This window comes from Notamacropus eugenii, chromosome 4 (genome assembly GCF_028372415.1).
Source record: "Notamacropus eugenii isolate mMacEug1 chromosome 4, mMacEug1.pri_v2, whole genome shotgun sequence".
NCBI classification, from domain to species: domain Eukaryota; kingdom Metazoa; phylum Chordata; class Mammalia; order Diprotodontia; family Macropodidae; genus Notamacropus; species Notamacropus eugenii.
Window position 1 is genome coordinate 400,429,997 of NC_092875.1, and position 18,338 is coordinate 400,448,334.

General features: G+C 39.5%; 1 protein-coding gene across 1 annotated transcript in view; it reads left to right on the plus strand.

Moving 5' to 3' along the window:
• The first annotated feature begins 2,405 nt into the window (after positions 1-2,405).
• Positions 2,406-18,338, plus strand: part of ELOVL7 (ELOVL fatty acid elongase 7) — a 121,158-nt gene continuing 105,225 nt past the window's right edge. Inside the window, exon 1 of the mRNA XM_072605567.1 lies at positions 2,406-2,642. The gene's annotated coding sequence lies outside the window, so the exon portion shown is untranslated. The remainder of the gene's footprint in view (positions 2,643-18,338) is intronic.

Below are 18,338 nucleotides of genomic sequence, written 5' to 3' on the forward strand. Positions count from 1 at the left end.
TCCTAGATACTCTTGCCTCTAAATTTTGGGACACTACCATCCCCCTTCCCTTTCTATCTAACTGCTCCTTCACAATATCTTTCCTTGGCTCTTTATTCATCATGCCCTCTAACCATGGGTGTTCCAACAGCTCTGTCCTAAATTCTCTTTCTTCTTTTCCTCTATACTTACATCACTTGATGATCTCATAAGTTCCCATTGGTGCATAATTGTGCATCACCAGATGCCTTTTGGACATCTCAAACTGGATGTCCTGTAGGTATCACAAAAACAAATACATCCAAAACAGAACTCATTATTATTTCCCTCAAAACCTTCCCCTCTTTGAAACATTTTTAAAAACCTATTGGGGGCACTACCATTTTCTCAGTCACCCAGGCTTGCAATTTTTATGTCATCTTTGAGACCTCACTCTCACTCATATCATATATTCAGTCTATTGTGAAATTTTGTCATTTTTGCCTTCACATCATTTCTTGTATGTGTCCCATTCTCTTCATTCACACAGCCACCACCTGAATGCAGGCCCTCATCACCCCTTTTTCATTCTATTGCCTTATAACTGGCCTCTCTACTTCAAGGCTCTCTCCCTAATCCAATCCATTCTCCATTTAGCTGCTAAAGTGATTTTTAAAAAGTTTTAGTCTGAGCATGGCACCCCTCTCCCCTACAATAAACTCCAGTGGCTCCCTATTACCTTTCTGATGACACTTAAATTTCTAAATTTGGCATTTGGATATTCATAACAAAGTAAAATAAGCAGAGCCAGGAAACAATATACCCAGCAATTTGTTGTTGTTGTTTGGTTGTGTCCACTCTTTGTGACCTCCTCTGGGGTTTACTTGGCAAAGATACTGGAGTGGTTTGCCATTCCCTTCTCCAGATCATTTGACAGATGAGGAAAGTGAGGCAAACAGGATGAAGGGACTTGCCCAGAGTCACATAGCTAGGAAGTGTCTGAGGCCAGATCCGAACTTAGGAAGATGAGTTTTCCTCACTCCAGGGCCTCAACTCTATCCACTTCAATGACAACAATATACATAGAAAGAAAGACATACTATAAGAGAAACGAAAAAGAATGTTGCAAGATTGCAAAGAAGCGCAATCTAGATTGAGGTATAAGAATATACCTTCCCCTAACTCCTTTGAAAAGTAAAGGGGCTCAAGGGCATTATAGTTAGATTGTTTTAAAGTTAGTGATTAATTTTGCTGATTTCTTTTCTTCCTCTTTTCTTTAAAAAAGTTCTATGTTATATGGGATGGATGTCTGGTTGGGAGAGGAATGTGATAAGGTAAAAAACAAAAGGTGTCAATAAAATCTATGTTAAAAAATTAAAAGATACTCTTCATGACCTGGAACCTTTCTCCCTTTCCAGTCTTATACTTTACTCTCTCCTTTAAGCACTCTCTGATCTAGCTACTCTGACCTTCTTCTCCTCCCATTTCAGCTCCACATTTCCCTGAAAGTCTTGGTACTGGGAGTCACCCATGCCTGGAAAGTTTCCCCTCTTCTACTCTTCCTTTGAGTTTCCCAGGCTTTTTTTAAAACTCAACTCAAATCTCACCTTTGGCAGTAGACGTCTCTTCGTTCCTGCCAGACAATTGACAGCGTCTCCCATATACTAATTATATCCATACATATCTATATCTATCAACTTACCTTTATTCTAAAGGGGGAAAACCATCATGAAGATAAACTAGGTACATTCACATATATATAATATATCTATCCATCTGTTGGGCAATGGCTATAATCTACAGATATAGATCTATAGATCTATTTGTGGCTATAGATATAGATATTGCGATCTATTAATATAGCTATCAATAGATTTAGACCTAGATACTATGTTACCTAGTTATTTTCATGTTTTGTTTCCCCCTTTAGAGTATAAGCTCCTTGAAAGCAGGGATTGTCTTTTGCTTGCAGTCCTAGGCTTAGCACAGAACCTGTGGCGTATTTGCTGAATAAGGGTGTGTTAAACGAATGAATGGATCCGGCCAGATCTTTCCCTTTCACTCTCCCCTACACCGTCCATCTGAGGGCATTGACAAGGGACAATTAAGCACCAAGAAGATACCAAGGGGTGGTGGCATTTTAGTCCAAAACAAATGGATAAGTAAATAACTCAGGATAAATATTATAATACATAACCTAGACTATATTAAACGGAAGCTGTTTGTCCCCGGCTCTGGGAAGTGTGAGAGCTCTGGCTTAAAGTTCCAGGGAGACTGTCGATATTCCTTGCTGAAGGCCTGCCAGAGGCCCCACTCTCTGCCCGTTCATTTTGGAGGTGGGGGCCCCCAGAAGTCTCTCCCTCTCGGCCTCACCCCGCACCTGGCCGCGCCCTGACAGGCTGGGCTGGGCTGCACCGCCCCGGTTGTCACGCTACGGGGGTGGGAGGGAGAGCCGGGCCACTGGCTTCCTCGGTTGTTTTTTCTCCTCCCCCTTTTTCTTGTTCTTTTTCTTCTCTTGCTGGTCTTTTGCGAGGGCGGCAGGGGCCGCTGTGTGGAGGTCGGCTGAACAACTCCCTTAAATCCGTGGTGTGCGCTCCGCTCCGGCTCTGCCTCGGTTCCCCAGACGAGCGCTCGGCCCGGCGTCTTCCTCTCTGCGCCCCGCTCCGCTCCACCCAGCGCAGCCAGTGAGTGCTACTTTCTCTCGGGTGGGAAACGAACTTTGTTTCCTCCGAGGTTTGGGATCTGGGCGAGGGATCGGGAGAGGAGGTGAACCTGAAAGCTCTGAGAATCCAGGTGCCCTGGGATTGGGATGCCTGGGCTTCGGGGTGAATAGGAATGGGGCCCCCGCATCAGGACGGGAGACACCTTTTCATACGGCTTTGAAACGAGAGGAGGCCCTTCTGTCCGCTGAAGGTCCCATGGTGCTGCTGCCTAGCAGGGTGGGGTTGGGGAACAGGGGGGCCAAACAGCATTTGTGGCGCACGCCAGCTCTCCTCTCTTCCTCCTCTCGCTACTGTCCCAAGGGGATCAGTTGACAGATTGATGTTGTACTCCTCCTCCGGTGGCGGGGCAAAGCCTGGTAGGAAGTTCTCTTGGTTCCGGGAGGGCAGGTTTCGCCCTCTATGGAGAGCCCCCGCACGGCGCCTGCCCCAGGCTTCCAACCGCGTGGATCCGGGAGAGGAAAGGCGCTCAGTAGGGTTTGCCCTTGAAGTACAGAGGTCGTCATAATTTGACCATACTAATGACGGGCACACTCTTGCCCTCACTTTTGCCCCTAAGTGTGAGCTCTCTGGATTGTCCGAATTCCCTAACTTCCTTCCTTTTCCTGATCCTTTTGTGCTAGGCAGCCCGGAATCCACTTTGGGCGTTGCACTTGGCGCGGGGTACTGTTTCTTTGGCTCCCCAAACTGCATCCTGTACTGGTAGCTTTTGCTGGCCGAAGGAGAAGGATGATCATGAGTAGCTTTTAACTTGTAAAACTGGTCATGTCAGAGATGGGAAATAGGAAGAGTTGTTGCTTTTTTTTCTTCCAAGTTCTTAGATAAGAACTTTTTGTACTTTTTAAAAATATTTAATATTATTAAATATTGAGTGTCTTCTATGTGCAGAGCATTGTCTTAGAGACAATTAGAATGACATGAGTATAAAAATACGAGTCTTTGAGAAGCTCACAATCTAATTCCCTAAACCAAGTAATCAAAACAACTTAAAACCTTTCCCCAAAGAAGTATTCCTTCCCATTGGGTCCTTTCTCTCTGTCCTAAATTTGCTGATGTCTCCCCTACCTTGTATATATTTTCCCTTGGTCCTTCTTATTACACTAAGGTACCATTCTGTTATTCTATCCACTGAGATAAATGGATGGGACGTATTTTATAAACCTTAAAGGGATATATAACATATTCTTATTTACTACAAACTTTCTTTAAAAATAATGTTCTGTACTTGTGGTTCACTCTAATTTTCTTAACACTATCTTCATTCCCTTGAAGGCTGGCTTCCTGTTCCAAGCCTATTGGAATTACTCTCTCTAAGGTCACCAGTCACCTTGCTTATTGCCAAATCTAGTGGCCTTTTTCTTAGTTCTCTTTGTTGATCACCCTGCTGTTTTAGAAACTATTAACTCTCCCTTATTTCTCTTCCTTTGGTTTCTCTTTCTGTGGTTTCCCCAAACTACTATTATGGTTTTCTTTCTAGTTCTTTGGATGTTCTACTCTATCTCTTTCCCTGGCTTCTTCCCTAGATTCATATAGTCCAAGTCCATCTGCTACAGACTTTCTCTTTGTATGCTCTTTCCCTGAAAGTAGTCTTATGCAAGTTCACTATTTCAGCGATCTCTTCTTGATAATCCTATTTATTTTTGCTGCCTTGATTTTCCTCCTGAACTACACCACAGTATCTCCAGTTGCCTTCCAGAAATTTTGATTTGGATTGTTCCAAGTACCAACCTTTATGAAATGGAATTCGTTCATCTTTCCTCTCAGAATAAACTTCTTCTCTGTACTCACTATTCCTCAGTGGCTCTACCTATTATTCTCACCGTTACTGATATTTGAAAGCTTGGAGCCATATTTGACAGTTTCTGTTACCTTAATCTGCTCCCCTACACATCATCTCCAATTATCTACCTCCTGTTGATTCCATTGCAAACTCTCTTGCATTCACTTCTCCCTTTTCTACTATTCCTACCCATTCTATTACTATGCTAATCACCTTGAACTTTAACTGTTTCAATAGTCTCCTGATTGGTCTCCCGTTCCAGTCTATCCTGATCACCACTTATAGATTATTTGAAAACCAGCTTTGTACATGAAACTTTGTACATGAAACTGTCCTGCATTTAGAAGTCTAATATCTCTACATCCTACAGAATAAAGTCCAAACTCCATAGCTTCATTTTCAAGGTACTCCAAAATGTGGCTTTAACATGCCTTTCCTACCTCCTTTCCCATCTCACTCTTATTTGGACCCTCCACTCCAGACAAATTGGCTTATAATATTGCCTGTACTGTTGGCACCAACCTCTCCTTTCTTCTTGATACCCCCTTCTCCCTTTACTTTTCTAACGCTGCTCTCTCCTGGTTTTCTTAGATATCTATCAGCGTCATCTTTGGCTAATTACTCCTCCCACCAATTAACCATGGGTGTTCCTCAAAAATTCTAACTTTAACCCTTTTTTCTTTCCCTTGGCAATTGCATCCATTCCCATTCAGTTTACCAAACACTTATTAAATGTCTACTATGTTCTAGGCACTGTGCTAGGAGCTGGAGATAAAAAACTAAACAGTCCCTGCTCTCAAGGAACTCACATTCTACATGGGGGATATAATGTGAACACAAGTTAATAACAAGGATACATAAGATAAAAATAATTTCAAGAGGAAAAGAATGCTAATAACTGGAGTTATCAAGAGAAACCTGTGACAAGAAGTGGTACTTGAGCAGTGCTTTGCAGAAAGCCTTAAGATGTAGAAAGGCAAAAGTGAAGTGAGATTTCATTGCAAGCAAGGGAACAGCTTGAGTAAATGTTCAGAAGCTGGAGATGGCTCTCACGCCAGTTTGACTGGAAAGGAGAGAGCATGAAGTGGATACTTTTCATTATTGCTTTTACATAGATGATCCTTAGATCTGTACAGTGGATACTGGTCTCTCTTCTAGCTTCTTTCCTGAATCTCCAACTGTATGTTCAGTGTCCACATCCAAAACTAATGTTCCTCTCAAAATCTTTCCCTTATCCCAGCATCCCTATTTCTAGAGCTGGCATTGCCCACCATCCTCCCAAATTTCAGAATCATCTTTGACTCTTCTTTCTCTCTTTGCTTCCAAATTCAGTCAGTGGCCAAGCTGTGTTGGGTCTCTCATAGGAACCCTACTCTTCAATCATGCTATCACAATGCCAGTTCAAGTCCTAATTTTCCTTTTCCAGACTATCGTAATAGTCTCTTCATTGATCTCCTTGCTAGTCTCTTCCAGTATAACCATAACACAGCTTCCAAAATAATCTTGGAAGATTACATGAAGAGAGTACAGGCCTGATCATGTTATTCCTTTGATTAAATGCATTCAGTGACAACAAGGGTTTTTCTTTAAGACGAAGTACAAACGCCTTAGTCTGGCAATTAAGATACTGTAGACTCTGACTGTAATCTACCTTTGCACTTTTTCTTACTCTCATTTCTCTCTCTTCCAATTAAATGTAATTGCTAGATATTCCCTAAAATGACTGAATGATCTTTTCTTCTCCAAAGGAACAGGACTTGGATTCCAGGTCCCATTTCTTCTGCAAATACACCTTCATTCACCAAGTCACTCTGCTATGATCTCCCTGGTGGTCTCTAGTAGCACCCAATTGCCTGTCATTATATCTGATAATTCTCTGATGCTGTTTAGTGGTGTGTTCTGTCTCTGCAACAATACCATGAATTATCTGAGGAAAAGAGGGAATCCTGACTCGGCCATATAGAATCAAGGAATGTAGGCATATCATTTAATCCTGATGGCCTCACATTCTTCCTCTGTAAAATGATTGTGTTGGGCTAGAACAATAGATTCATAGATTGTCAGGGCTGAAAGGGACCTTAGAGATCATTGAATTTAACAGAGCCTCAGACTTGCCCAAAGTTCCATTTGGTGAGTGACAGAGTTGGGTCTCCCTAAGAAGGTTGGGAGATGTGGCATGACTTCACCAAGGCTAACACAGGTGATAAGTGGCAGAACTGAAACTTGATCTTGAACTTGGTTCTTCTATCTAGTCCACTCTGCCTTGTGGTTCTCTGATCCCTAGGATCTGCTATAGTATCTTATGAATAGTAAGTGTTTCATAAATGTATGTAGATGACGAAGGGCAAATTCTCCAGGAAATGTATTGAGGCAAGTCAGTTGGGGTTGAAAATGGAAAACTTCCTGAAAGATGTGGGTTTTAATCCAGATCTTGAGGGATATGAGGAACATATATTTGGATTTGGAGTGGAGCTTGGGAAAAAGGAAAGCATTGGGGGTAGAGAAAATAGCCTATAGGGAGAGAATGAGAAAGTCACTTGCAATTCATGGGCCAAAAGACCAGTCTAGCTGAAAGTGGGTCATTTTGAGAGAATAATGAACAGAGAGAGAGAGAGAGAGAGAGAGAGAGAGAGAGAGAGAGAGAGAGAGAGAGAGAGAGAGGTCGATGGTAGAGGACTTTGAAAATTAAGCTGATGAGTTTTGTTAGGATAAGAACAAAAGTGGAGCCACAGTAATTTCTTGAGTTGGGGAGTTACTGAAAGCTATGGAAAAGGTTATTGTTGAAGGTATGAGAATGAATTGGAGCAGGGAGATCAGGGAGGAGTCTTACCACTTCTAGGCATGAGGCCCTATGTGGGCCTGAACTAGATCTCAGAAAGCAGAGAAAGAGTTGGCAAACATCAGTCAGTCAATAAACGTTTATTAAGTGTGTGAAATCAGTCAGGCACTGTGCTTATCACTGAATATACAAAGCAAGGCAAAAGAATATCCCTGTCCTTGAGGAGCAGGAAATTTAATGAAGGAGTCAACCTGCAAACAACTCTGTGCAAGCAAGCTGTATATATAGTGAACAAGAGAAGGATGGCGTAAGAAGAAAGAGGGATTGGGAAAGCCAGGAGGCAGAGATGAGGAGGGAGAGCATCTCATAGATGGGAAAACCAGCTGCTGGGGCCTTCTGCTCTAAAGCTGCTTTGTGTAAGATACTGCCCTTTTGATACTGGACATCTTTGTTATATAAAGTGGGTTATTTTGTTTAATTTTACTTTTAATTTATGGAGTAAAACAAGCATTTCCATAACGCAGTATAATCAAAAAGATTACACATGAAACTGCAAGTCTATTATGTATAACTTGCTCGTTTCTTCTTTTTCCTTTCCTCTTCTCCCCAATGTCAAATAGTGTATGTATGTGTGTATACACACACATATATACACACATACACATATGTATGTATGTATGTATTGTGTGTATGTAAAATTATTCTAAACATATTTCTATTAGTTCTTTTCTCTGGATGCAGATAGTATCTTTGTTCATATGTTCTTTATAGTTAATCTGGATATTTTATAATAGTCAAAATGACTTACTTGCTCAAAGTTCTGTTCATTTCGCATTTGCATGAGAAACATGGCTGAAAGCAGTTTAAGGAGAATACTGTCTCTCAGATGCAAATGCTCGAGGAGAGCCACAAATTGGATGAAAAGCATACATCAGTGACCCAAAAGATACTGCATGAAGGTTGCATTGCATTGTTTTCCATCAGCTTATTATTAACATGGGATTGTTTTCATGGTTTTAAAGGTTGTAACTGAGGAAAATATTGATAATAGAATTGTTTGGGGACTACTGTGTAATAATTATATATGTTATACCTGATAGACATGTGGGTTTGGAGTTTTTTGTCCTCAGTTAGAGACTGATCCCTACTTACAAAGCATTAGAAGCCAGATCAGAGGAAGCCAAAAGGGAAGGTGGGGTTGCCAGATGAAGAGGGAAGGAAAGGAAACAGAAAGAGCGAGGACTGTCCTGGCTGTTTGAAATTGGTAGAACAGAAGGCAATAAGGAGACTAGATACTTCAGGTGGAGTTTGATGAGAGCTAATTAAGGTCAGTCAAACCAATCAGTCAACAAGCAACCACTCCAGTATCTTTGCCAGGAAAACCTCAAAAGAGGTCATGAAGAGTCAGACATGACTGAAAAATGATTGGACAATAACTGTGCTAAGTATTGGAGTCATACAGGAAGGGGGAAAAGTCCCCCACCTGAAAAAAACCATGAGTCCCTACTCTCAGGGAGCTTAGAGTTTAATGTAAACAGGATAAATTGGAGATTACCTTAGAAGGCACTAGTATTAAAAGCGATAGTGAATGGCTCTATATTTGCTGATGAGAAATCATGGGAGTAGAGAGAGTTCTTTAGCTGCTAGGAACTGTCTAATGGAAGCAGGCTTTGGCAGTGTGAAGAGTTGGTTAGGCTTGCCTGGGTTGCTCTTAATTAAGTACCATCCATTGCTTGAAAAGAAAATGCCTTAAGAGTCAACTTTTGATGTATAGGGTCAAGGAGAGAAAGGTATTATCATGAAGCTATGGACTTTTAGTGCTGACACTTTTATTGATGGTGGTATTTCAGAGGCAGAAAAATCTTATCTGTTTGCATGTATGTGTATTTTGTGTAGGTGCTGTCTTATATCATTCTGTTCCGTTCAAGCTTATACTTGTGTAGGACTAGATACCGTGAACTGTTCGAAATAATTTTAATGTTCTTTTTCTAGAGAGGTGGTGTTAAAATGGGATTACTAACTTGTACCTAAGGCTCCCTTCAGGCGCACATTGGTTTAGGAATCACATGTTGACATTATCTATATTTTGTCATATTTTATTTGTTTTGTTAAATAATTCTAATTATCTTTTAATCTGGTGTAGTGGCTCTGCCCTGTGCTTGACAACCATTGCTCTCCAGCACCGAGGTGGGAGTCTTGGCTCTGTCTGTTACTATGTGGGTGACGTTGGGCAATTCACTTAATCTCTCAGAACCTCAGCCTCTTCATCTGTGAAATAGTGATGATGATATTTGTATGGCTCATATCATAGAGAAGGAAGAAAATGTCTGGAAATGCTTTGAAACTTGTCCTCCATACTCGGAACATTCTTCCTCTTCACTTCCACCTCCTGGCTTCCCTGATTTCCTTCAAATCCCAGCTAAAATCTCCCCAATCCCCCTTAATTCTAACACCTTCTCTCTACTGATTATCTACAATTTTTTTCCTGTACCTATGCTTATACCTAGTTGTTTTCCTGTTGTCTACCCCATGAGCTGGGGGGCCTGAGCTACTTGAGAGTAGTGTGTGTGTGTGTGTGTGTGTGTGTGTGTGTGTGTGTGTGCTTGGTTTGTTTTTTACCTTTTTTTAATATTCCCAGCACTTAGTACCTGACACATAGTTGGGGTGGGAAGGAAACATATTTCTTAACCACCCGCTAGGTGACAGACACTGTGCTAAGTCCTAGACAAACATTATCTCATTTGATAGTAGGTACTTAATAAATAATTAATGACTAAACTGACTCTCTGAATGGATGTAGAGTCCAGTTAGATCCAGGAAGACCTGAGTTCCAGTGTGGGCTTACTTACTCCCTAGCTGGGTGACCTTGGGGAAATCACTTGTCCCTGCCTCAACTGCCTCATCTACAAAATGGGGATAAGAATAGTATCTATATTCCAGGATGGTGAGAGGTTAAAATCAGATACTTATAAAGTGCTTTGCAAATCTTAAAGTGCTACATAAATTCTAGCTATTATTATTATTATTGCTTATGTTAATAACTACTACCTCAAAGTGCTAGAGAAATCTGAGCTATTATAATTATTAGTTGGGGACACAGTTCCATATCTAGAAGTATTAGTAAACATAATTAAATGACAAAATGGGTGGTATTTACGATAAATGGGAGATAATGAATGAGGAAAAATCATTATGGGAATGACTGTTCCATATATGTGTATATGTATATGTATATACACATACATGACTTGTGATTTCACCTGTGTAGGAAACTCTTAATGTAGAAATTCCCTTCATTGACACATATCTGTAACTCTAACTTAGAGCCTCAGAGAATTATCTAGCGACAATGAGAGATTATATGACTTTTCCAGGGTCAAATGAATAGTAGTACTTATCAAAGGCTGGATTTAGGGCTTAAGTCTTCCTGGCTCAAAAGCTGTATTCCACATTGTTTTATTTGTATTTAACAAATACACATAAAAAATTAGGGGATATTTAATATGTACACACATGTATATATGTATATGTGTATACATATACATATACCACATGTTCTTTTTATTTAGAGGAAAATGCTGTAAGTTCCTTTGAGGACAGCCTTATTCATTCATTATATTGCTTTGTGTGCTGGAAATGCTCAATAAATAAGTGAACAGATGATTATAAGAAGTCTGAGTTTATGGAACTGTTTGCAGCACAAATAAAAAGGTGCCAAGGACTGACTTTAATAGTAAGCTCTACAGGAAAGCTCTCATAATTTTTTTTTTTTTTACGTGTTTGCAGTCTTCACATTAATTTTATGATTTCTCTTTAGAAAAGTTTTTCTTCCAAAACCTCCTTGTTTCTACACACACAAACACACACACACACAGACACACACACACAAGCCCCCCACATGCACACACTTGCATATCCACATACACTCACACACACATGCACACACACATATCCATAATCACACATGCATTTACTCAACATACCCATGCACACAGAGTTCTTTCTGGATTTGTAGCAGGAATCTTAGATTTAAGGAAGGATATCCTGAATATATCTGGATTCTGTTTTATATTGTGCCTTCTCTGTGACCTTGAGTCATATGGTGAATTTCCTTGATTTCTTTTTGCCTTATTTTCCTGGATTGTAAAATGAAGGAATTGGATCAGATATACTTAAAGGCCCTTCTAGCATGTATATGTTTCATGATCTGACCTAGAGCATCACTGGCCTTTAGAGTTTAGGGCAGGACAGCCTAGCACAATCCATACTCTTTTTTTAAATTTAAATTTTTTTTTTCTTTTTTTACACTCCAAAGCCTTAAAGTCCTCTTTTTGTCATAACCCAGTTCTATCATTAGGGTACACGCCTTTCCAAAAGCAGAATATTTGCTCTTTTCTACACCAGTGTCTAAAGTTGCTGGTTATGGGTTGGTGTGCCTCTCTCTTTTTCCCTTTTAATATCTTTTTCCTACCTTCCAAGGGCTGGTAGAGAACTCTACAGTACTTAGTTCATCCCTGAGGCCAAAGGCACTTAGGTCTGGAAAGGGAAACTCCACCAGAAAGCCAGCCATAATTATTGCCTTTCATTCATTTGTAAATTACTTTGTATTTTCTCTTACCACGAACTCGCTTCTAGACTTTGATACTTTTTTGCTGTCTCTTGTAATTCCTCTCCACACTTTCACTGAGGCAGCAGCTGAAGGAAAGTAGTTCTATGGATAGGTGACCTCTAATCAATCACTATTACCCAAGTGCCTGGGGCCTGGGGCATGGGAGAGGCAATGTCTTTGTTTTTAGTAAATGGGATCAAGAAGCTGGAGGATTAATGAATTTAGCTGAGAACCAGGACTCAGGCAATCAAAAGGGAGAAAGGCTAAGTAAAATATGGCTCTTAGCATTAACTATAGATATATTTTTGAACACTGTTTTTTGGAGGCTGCTCATGCCTGTGCCTTTTGAGGACTTTTATGCCCTAGGTGTTGCATCTCTCCTTTTACCTGTAGCTCTGTGTCTGTTTAAAACCATTCTCATGGCTTGTGAAATTGAAAACTTGAAACAGTAGTTACTTGTACTATGTAAGTAGCTAATTAAAGAGACCTTATGAATTGCATCTAACTATACCATTGGTCAATCAACCTTATTTTTATTTTTTCCCCTTCATCAGTTCATGTAAGTAATCATAGCTGCTTACCTACTTCACATTTTAATCATTTAGGTAATATTTGTTGATTTACTTTTTAAATTTTTTTTTAATGTTACCTTCATTTCCAAATCTATAACTTCCCCCTCTCTTAAAAAGAGAGCCATCCGTAGTAAGAAAGAAAGAAAGAAAGAAAGAAAGAAAGAAAGAAAGAAAGAAAGAAAGAAAGAAAGAAAGAAAGGAAGGAAGGAAGAAAGAAAGAAAGAAAAAGATAGGGAGAGAGGTTGAGCAAAACTAACCAACACATCACCTGAATCTGATGCTATATGTGGTGTTCCATAGCCATGGTCCCTCCACCTCAGCAAAGAGGGAAGGAGGTGCATTTTCTCCCCTCTTTGTGGTGAGTGTGATTATTATCCCATAGCCTTTCATTTTGGTTTTGCTGTTGTCATTGTGTCTTATGGGTTCTGCTTGTTTTACCTCATAGAAATCTAAGTGGCACAATGGATAGAGCTCCAGGCATGGAGTTAAGACCTGAGTTCAAATCCAGCCTCAGACACTTAGTAACTGTGTGACATGAACAAGTCACTTCGCCTTGGTTTGCCTCAGTTTCCTCATCTGTTAAATGGGGATAATAATAGCACTTACTTCCCAGGGTTGTTGTGAGGATCAAATGAGGTAGTAATTTTATTTAGCCCAGTGCGTGATACATAGCAAGTGCTATGTGTTAGCTATGATTTAGTAGCTCATCTTCCATACATCTCTATATTCTTCATAGCTGTTATAACTTATGGAGGGGCAGCTAGGTGGTGCAGTGGATAGAGCACCAGTGCAGGAGTCAGGAGGACCTAAGTTCAACTGTCACCTCAGACACTTGACACTCACTAGCTGTGTGACCTTGGGCAAGTCACTTAACCACAGTTGCCTAATCCTGGGTCATCTCCAGTCATCCTGATGAATATCTGGTCACTGGATTCAGATGGCTCTGGAGGAGAAGCGAGGCTGGTGACCTGCACAGCCCTCCCTCACTCAAAACAAAGTCAGGTGCAAGTCATGTCATCATTTCTCTGATGGCATGGTCTTCTTCGGCAACAAAGGACAAACACAGAACTTATGGAGCAGTAGTATTCTGGTACATTCAAGTATTACATATTGTTTAGACATTTTCTAATTAGTGGACATCTACTTTGTTTCCAGTTGTTTGCTACTACCAGAAGTAAATATCTTGGTATATATATTTCTGTCTTTTAACCTTGAATACTTAACTTTGGGATCTCTTGACCAAAGGGCACAGGTATTTTCCTCACTTTCTTAATATAATTCCAATTTGCTTTCCTGAATGGTTAGACCAATTCACAGCTCAGCATGCTTTTTCCACAACCCCTTCAATATTGACTATTCCCATCCTTTGCCATTTTTGTCAACTTCCTGGGGTGAAGGTAAAACCTGAGTTTTTTGAATAGCACTTTTCAGAAGCTGGAATCTTTGGGTTGATCAAACAGTAAATTATTATAGTCATTTACTACTGTGTCTTGTATGAATAGCATTTCTTTTATTATTAGGAATTTGGAGCATTTTTTTCTATGATTTCAGCATTTTACAATTCTTCTTTGGAGAATTGTTGGTCCATATCTTTTTGCCCCTTATTTATTGGAAAATGTGATGAGTACTTAAAAAAAACCCCTAATAAGTACTTTGAGAAGTTCCTGGGGATGATTAATTTCTTTTGAATGACTTCCTTTGTCCCTTTTAAAACACTGTTAACAGAAATAACTGACATTTTAATAGCCCTGCATTACATGATCTCCTTTCAACCTAAGCATTGATACAATAAGATAAGTTTTATAGGTGCTATTATACCCATTTTTCAAATGATAAAATTGAGACTGATAGAGATGAAATAATTTCTCCAAGGTCATACCACTGATGTATGCTGGAGACAGGAAATAAACATAGTTCTTCCTAATTCCAAGTCCTTTACTCAAACACCCATTAACAAATACTCATAACCTTCTAGATAAGCAAATTCAAGGAAGATATCAAAAACTATATGATTCATTTGAAATTTAGGTATCTATTTTTAAAGGTATGCTTTAGTTTAAAATGTACCAAGTCTTTGTTTTTGAAGGAAATGTCTACTTGAAAATGAGACCATCTTGTGATATAAACTTCTCTGCATGTCAATCATTCAAACATTTGACCATTCTGTGAATGTAGTGATTTCTAAGGACGTTTTCTTGTTCCTCTGACTCTAATTAAATGATGATAAACTTTTAAGAAATTCATTTAGAATAGGAATATATGAGGCCAAAATGCCAGTTCTCATTCTTTTTTTAGATAATGTTTTTGTTTAACATACTGCTGGCTTTTAAATTTAATAAAGTGCCAGGATACAGGTTCTTTAGGGAGTATAGAACAGGTTCATATCTGATTTTAATGAGTAACATATGAATTGAAGCCAAAAATGCACATTACAACATTAGCTAGTTTTTAAACTTGAAAAATTCCTCAAGACTGAACCAATGTGAGTGAAGCTAGCAAGCGGAATCTTTCATAGCATTCCTAATTCTAGACACAAACAACAATTAAGTGCCTTTTCTTGAAGGCATAATAAGCTCCTGTTTTCTAGATTGACAAGAATAAGTTACAAGAACAGATCAAGGTTATCCAGTGGGAAGACAAAAAGGACAGAAGTACAAATAAGCTGTATCTTCTAAATTCCCTTAATCTGCTTCTGAATCTCTATGACTTCTGGTGTTCTTATTTTGAAAGATTGATAGAATCATAGCGTATCAGAGCTGAAAGAAACCTGAAAGATCACCTGGCTGCACATGCTCCTTTTACAGGTAAGAAAATCAAGCACCTGAGAGAAGTACCTTACCCAAGGTTCATGTAAATGAATGTAAGGTAGAAAATAGAAATTGGAGATCCTGTATCACAGCTCACTGTGGTTTCCATGACATCACAGAGGGGTTTGTTTATTCTCAACATTCAATCTCATTTTCTCTTTTCTTCCTTTATCCCTCATTCAGTCTTTCACATTTGACACATAGTAAATGTTTATAATGGATTGGATTAGGCTTTAATAAGTCTTTTCTAGAGGACAGTCAACAAACATTTATTAAATGCTACTGAAAAGAAAAGCATGGATAGAAGCACAGGACAGACAAACTAGCTTGGCTGAAGCAGCAGGGCTACCCTGAGGGAGAGACAGGAGGCAATAGGTACAAGGGAAGGTCTTGACCACCATATCCCCTCAGACCCTGATGGAGACAGCTCAAGACCCTGAGTCAAGAGCCTTGAAAATATAGCAGCATCCACTAAATCACCATACCTCCTTCCAGCACCCCATTCCCCACAGCCGTCGATGTGTGTGTGGGGAATCAGTGTGGAGAGGAGACCCACCTTTTTTATCACCTGCTGCCATTGCTATTCAGTCATTTCAGTTACATCTGACTCTTCATGACCCCAGTTGAGGTTTTCTTGACAAAGATATTGGAATGATTTGCCATTTCCTTCTCCAGCTCATTTTACAGTTGAGGAAACTGAGGCAAACAGGGAGAAGTGACTTGTCCAGGGTCCCAAAGCTAGTGAGAGTCTGAGGTCAAATTTGAACTTAGGCCTTCCTGACTCCAGGCTACTTAACTGCCATGCCACCACGGGTAAAAATTGCTGACCAACTGCCATCATCCGGCAGATAAGTGCAGAAACCCTTCTGTGACCACTGATTCTGCTTCCTGTATAACCCGCAGTCATCACTGGGGAAAAACGTAGGGTGCAATTTCTATAGAGAAGGGGCCAACCATCTCCACTAACTGCCTACCAATTCTATCTTATAGGAAGGGAAAACCAGCCTAGGCACTTTAAGATCCCTTGCTGAAGCATCAAGGCACACTTAGAGAGAGTTAGTGTGTAGCAGGCAAGTCAAACCACTACCCCCATTTTGACTACTGTCTTCCCCTCAGGCTCTGATAGAAACAGTCCAGAACCTAAGAGCCTTGGCATTAACTATGTTTTCAGCCCCGTACCCTCAACCATCAGCCTGAAAAGCAGCCCCTGTGGAGATGCAGCCCATCAGGTACTCTTAAAGGTGCCGTAGGCACATCTACCAAAGATCTAGAAAAGAAAGCTCATCACTAAAATCTTCATTAGCATTGTCAAGTGACTCAGTATCAGAAATTGATATGATTTTATCAGTGAAAATGACATTAAGGAAGAGACATTACTATCTGCTTTGCTATTATATCCTAAGAACCATGGGACCTTTCCATCTGACTTGAAGCTAAACCTTCCTTATGAGCTGTTTTCCCCCATTTGCTTATGGGCTTCTTGAGAGGAGGGATTGTCTTTTGCTTTTCTTTGTATCCCTAGGGCTTGGCACAGTTGCTTGGTACATAGTAGACCCTTAATAAATGATTGTCAGATGACTGACTGATACAAGGAAGGGCAAAAATATAGTCCTTATCCTCACAGAGTATATGCTCTGATGGGAGAAGCAACATATATAACTAGGTACATACAAAATATATACAGTGTAAATGGAAGGAGGCATGAAAGCAGGTAGGCAGCAGGTATTAGCAGCTAGGTAGATTGGAAATGACATCCTGCAGAAAATAGACTTTGAACTTAGTCTTAAAGAAAGCAAGGTAAAGAAGTTCTTCATCTTCCCAGTCTTATTTCTGTAACTTTCACAGGAACACTCTTGACCTGAGAGAGTCTATCTTGAATTTATAAAAGAACCATAGGTCATCCCAAAGAAAGCATGTAAGCGTCACTGATAAAATGAAGTTGGCAAGAACAGTGATAATGTTTTATGTGTTACAGATAATAAAACTCAGACCCAAAGAGTTTCAGTAACTGAAGTCACTCAAGTGAGCCTGCAGTAGGCTCAGGATTAAAATACAAGTGTCAGTCACTGACCAATATCAGTTAGCTAATGTAATTTTAATATTTAGCTAATTACTTCTGCTATTAGCCACTAAGTCAAAGCTAGACTGATGACTGCTTATGGACAACTTCCTTCTCACTTGCCTAAGTCAGTTAATAGTAAACAAAGAGACAATAAAAGTAGAGATGGAGTGACTTTGTAGATAAACTGAGGCAAGGCCCACTTTGTAGATTGGGAAATTGTCCATCTTCCATGTGACATACTTTTTTAAAATGGAGTAATAAAGCACTTTTACTATAACCCACAACCACAACGTGTCCTATTGTAATTGTAAAAATATCACTCCAGTTATGCCACTAATGAGAGAGGCCATTTAATCTACCCACTTGGAAAAGGGAACAAATAGTTGAGAACTTTTGTAATTTGTGCAGAAATATTAATACATTAATATATAATTAAACATGTTGACCATTTCTCCAGATTATGTGGATTTTTCTTCCTAGTTTCTTTGACAATCCACTGTATAAACTTAAAATACTAGTTTCTCTGATTTTAAATCAAAGTCCCTCTGATTTATTTAAGATATTAATAATGAGGTTTTTGGAGGTGGGGAAGAGGAGAGAAGAGGCACAGAATTCTTTTTGTGTGAACTTTATGTGAAATCCAGCAGTTTGCCTTTTGTTATGGGTTTCATGATAGGATTTAACTAATAAATATTTTCAGATTTGAAACTTACCAATAGTTTAGTAAAGTAAAAACACAATAAGCTTATACTCTGTTAAGCTAACCAAATGGAGCAAATCTACTTGTCCATAAGGTACACCTTTAATAGGTGAAATTGTTTTCTTACTATTAAGAGTTTATCAGACCTTCTAGAGCAGAGCTTGTAGAAATTGTCCCAAATAAAAAGTTGTTATAACAATTCTCATTGTAAGGCAATGGAACACAGTTCTTACCACTGTGTAATTTATTGTCTAATGGGAGCAGAATCAGTAAGCTTAATTAATGATAGAAATACAAAGTAAAGTATGAAGCCAACTATAGCTGTTCAGAGTTGTAACTGGGGAATGTGAA